The sequence below is a fragment of the Electrona antarctica genome (assembly GCF_951216825.1).
Source record: "Electrona antarctica genome assembly, chromosome: 9".
Classification (NCBI taxonomy): domain Eukaryota; kingdom Metazoa; phylum Chordata; class Actinopteri; order Myctophiformes; family Myctophidae; genus Electrona; species Electrona antarctica.
In genome coordinates, this window is record NC_136790.1 from 53,593,066 (window position 1) to 53,597,641 (window position 4,576).

Below are 4,576 nucleotides of genomic sequence, written 5' to 3' on the forward strand. Positions count from 1 at the left end.
TGGGTGAGATTTTTTTTTATTTTTTACAGTATGTACAGTATTGTTAAAATGTCGTTTTTATGTGCACCCACAGCTGTTGTATGATAAAGGGGGAGGGGATGATATTGTGATGTCATTGACACGTAATATGTGTAATGTCATCATCATTAAATGTTCTGATGAATTGAATATGAAGAACCAATGAAAACAAGCCAAAGCCTCTTAGCAGACCTTGTATTGAACTGTATTTTCATGTGCTTTTTTCGGGATAATAATATAAAGAATTCAATCAATCGAATCATTTTTGCCATAATAATCGTGGCGTATAATTTTCATATTGTCCCATCATACATGTCACTTGTGCTATAGGCTAACAGCAAGCATGGTTTTCAAACATTGTCTTGCCATGAAGGACCCCCAGATATATATAGGCCTATTTGTGCCTGGGACCCCATGAAGATGTAACCAAATGGCCGAAATAGGAGTTACTAAAATGCATTTAATACTACAGACTACGCCAGTTGGAATTGCACCAACAACCAATTAAGGCTTACACAGGTTCGTAAAACAGAGCTTAAGAAACTGGGATGAGGAGCTGAGTGAAGACACCAGAGTTTACAAAAGGTTGACATTTATTTCACTGTTCACATTAACTTAGTTATAAATAGTACCATGGCTTAATATACAAAATGGCAGTTCTCAACACTGTAGAACACATTTCTTCTCCATACATCATGAGCAGTTAAGGCACATCACATCAAAAGGAGTATCAACTCAAGTAGGTTAGTTTCACTGCAACAAAAACACACAATTAGTTTAACTACTCTTAATGTCTGAACATGCAAACGGTGAAGGAGCTCAAGCCTTACAGTAGGTTGAAAACTACAAAATAAAATACATACATCACACAGGAAACAATAACATTATGTGCACATAATATACCTTAACACAGGGCAAGCAGAGTGGAAGCGCACCTCTGGCAGAAAGCTGCCTCACAGCTACTGGCCCAACTTGCATTGTAACCAATTGGATAAACTTCATTATTTAAAATACCACACCATGGTAGCACTGCGAATCAGTCAGATCTGCCATTGCACTAGGACTTCCTGCTTTTGAAAAGAGTACTGCATCATGATTGGCTGGTCTGGAGCCGCTTGCACCTGCACTGGCCTATCTCACAGCATTTCCCCGCCCCCTTTTTACGCCCCCTTTTAGAGCTAGTGGTGTTATTTTTCGGCTTCCATGTTAAAAGAGGTATTTTCACAAGCCACAAACTACCGTTTTGTAAAGGTAAGGTTTATTCTCCACCAGGCCGAAGGCATGGGGAGAGAGTATGTTTTGCACTCCGTCCGTGTGTGTGTCCGTGTGTGTGTGTGTGTCCGTCCTTCCGTCCGTCTGTTACCAGCTAATTTCCGGCACCGTTAACCCGGTCGATGCCAAACTTTGCACACACACTCCCTGGATGCCAACGATGAACCTCTGCCCCACATTTTCCAGAACGGCCTGTTATAGCGCCACCATGAGGCAGCTTTTCACATGTTTTACCTAAAACTGCACCGATCTGCGTGAAACGTTGCATGCACACTCCCTAGAGGCCAAGGACAAACCTTTGACCTGCATTTTCCGCATCTGCCTTTTATAGCGCCACCAGGAGGCCGACTTTTGTAAAACACATTTTTGGATATTACTCCTCCAGATTCTGTCCAAAAATCTCACAAATCGTTACACAGTATCTCTATGGTCATGTGCGCAAGTCGGATCTGTCCGATATTTCATATTCCATCCTAATTGGCTATAATTGGCTTTCACAGTTTGCAAGATTGCCCCGTTTTGAACAAAAGCCTCAAATCATGAACGCAGCGTGCAATTTACGTGAAATCTTTCACACATTTTCTTACTAGGCTGAGGAATATATCCCACCCTTTTCACATTGGCCTGTTATAGCGCCACCAACAGGTTGATTTTTGCAAAACACATTTTTGGAACAAAATGCCTCAAATCATCCAATAGGCCTATCTCACAGCCCGCTTTCCACGCCCACTTCCGGTAAATAGTGGTGTCTTTAACATGAGCATTTACACGTTTTTTTCTCTGGAGAATCTAAGTACATTTTCTAATGTAAAAATGTGACAGACCAATATTATTATGAAGCAAACAAGATGGTAAATCAGGTCGAACAGATAGAACAAACCTTACCTTGAGAAAACAAAAGTTGTAGACTTCTTAAATTACCTCTGTTAACATGTAGCGTCTATGGAGTGACGTCACGCTATCACCACTAACCCCGAAAGGGGGCGTATTTAGGGGGGCGGGGAAATTCTGTGAGATAGGCTTATTGCCATCAAAGGCATATGAAGAAATGGCACCCTTTTCACATTGGCCTATTATAGCGCCACCAGGAGGCCACAACCTGACCTGCCCTGGTGGAGACCTGTGCCCCGAGGGGCACTTTTTCTAGTTCGAGTTGTTATACCATTGTGTTAGAACTCTTCATATTATTATCGGTCTTTGACATTTTAACATTAGGAAATGTACTTAGATTCTCCAGAGAAAAAAAGTGTAAATGCCTAATGTTAAATGACACCACTATCTACCGGAAGTGGGCGTGGAAAGCGGGCTGTGAGATAGGCCATTAGTGTCAGTGAGTGACACAAACACACCATAGGGGAAATGAGAGAAACTGCATCTCTGGTTACAAAGAGAAAAATTAAAATAAAAATATAATAATAATAACTAGAAAAAGTGCCCTTCTGGGCACAGGTCTCCACCAGGAGGATAGGACTGTGTGAGATGTTTGGCAAAATGTTTAGGAGTAATATAAACATGTTTGCCTTTGATGGCAATTGGATGACTTGAGGCATTTTGTTCCAAAAATGTGTTTTGCAAAAATCAACCTGTTGGTGGCGCTATAACAGGCCAATGTGAAAAGGGTGGGATATATTCCTCAGCCTAGTAAGAAAATGTGTGAAAGATTTCACGTAAATTGCATGCTGCGTTCATGATTTGAGGCTTTTGTTCAAAACGGGGCAATCTTGCAAACTGTGAAAGCCAATTATAGCCAATTAGGATGGAATATGAAATATCGGACAGATCCGACTTGAGCACATGACCATAGAGATACTGTGTAACGATTTGTGAGATTTTTGGACAGAATCTGGAGGAGTAATATCAAAAAATGTGTTTTACAAAAGTCGGCCTCCTGGTGGCGCTATAAAAGGCAGATGCGAAAAATGCAGGTCAAAGGTTTGCCCTTGGCCTCTAGGGAGTGTGCATGCAACGTTTCACGCAGATCGGTGCAGTTTTAGGTAAAAAATGTGAAAAGCTGCCTCATGGTGGCGCTATAACAGGCCGTTCTGGAAAATGCGGGGCAGAGGTTCATCGTTGGCATCCAGGGAGTGTGTGTGCAAAGTTTGGCATCGACCGGGTTAACGGTGCCGGAGATTAGCTGGTAACAGACGGACGGAAGGATGGACGGACGGACACACACACGGACACACACACACACACGGACGGAGTGCAAAACATACTCTCTCCCCATGCCTTCGGCCTGGTGGAGACAATAATAATAATCTAATCACTCTAATCAGATATAGCCCACTACTTAAAGTGCTAAATGGTTGTGTGGGGGTCTGGGGGACCTCCTGGAACCCCGCCAAGGACCCCTGGGGGGGTCCCCGGACCACCAACGGGCTAGAGAGTATCGGCTCGCTAGTGCCTCGCGGGGCTGTCCGGCGCATAGATGTACAGTGAGTAGGCTACAGTAACAGTACAGTACAGGAATGGTCCGGTGCCTTGCGTTCTGAGCGTTCCACTCCGGATTTGGCCACAGCAGGTGAGGAGCGGAGCGGAGGAGGACCATTCGTTGAGCTTCTTTTAGGATCGATCGACGCACGAATTTTACTTCAAATTTAAAGTATAGGCTATATATGACAAGATTAAGAAACAAGAGTTTTCGGGGCATATAATCTTTCAGGAGAGAGACTCGAGTCGTCGCCAATTTGTTTAGCAATTTGCCTTCCTTGTGCAACTATAAACTAAACGGAACTTACTGTAACACAACTGGATTTATACCCAAATATGTTTATCCCAAGGAAGGAATAAGGCTATCTCTGGTGAAGAGATGAAACACGGAAGACCAAGGTGATTCAGTGCCGCAATAATTCACGATATTTCTTACTCTTTTATTTTATTTTTTCAATCACAGACTTCCTTTCTTTTTTTCTAACGATGACTGACGATGAAGTAAACTGGAGTAATTTGCGCTTTTGGGAACGCGGCTGTTCTGACTCATTCACTTAGGCTCGTTGTGGGGGCTGCGTGTCCTGCATCATGGTCTGTGTGTCTCTTTTCAACAATTTGCGGGCGGGGAGCACTTGAGTGAGTGGGGACTATAACGGTCCGGATACATCACTCACAGCCTTGCATTTGGATAGATTTTTACGCGACGCACGGAAAGGAAGGATCATTTATCTCTAGCTGTGGCGCAAATTAAACTCGGACCAGGGTTAATAGGAGCTACTCTCGCTGTCTGAGCTTCTTCCAGTCAATTCAAACCTGCCATCAAACCAGATCCAGTGTGACTGACTGAAGCGAAGAC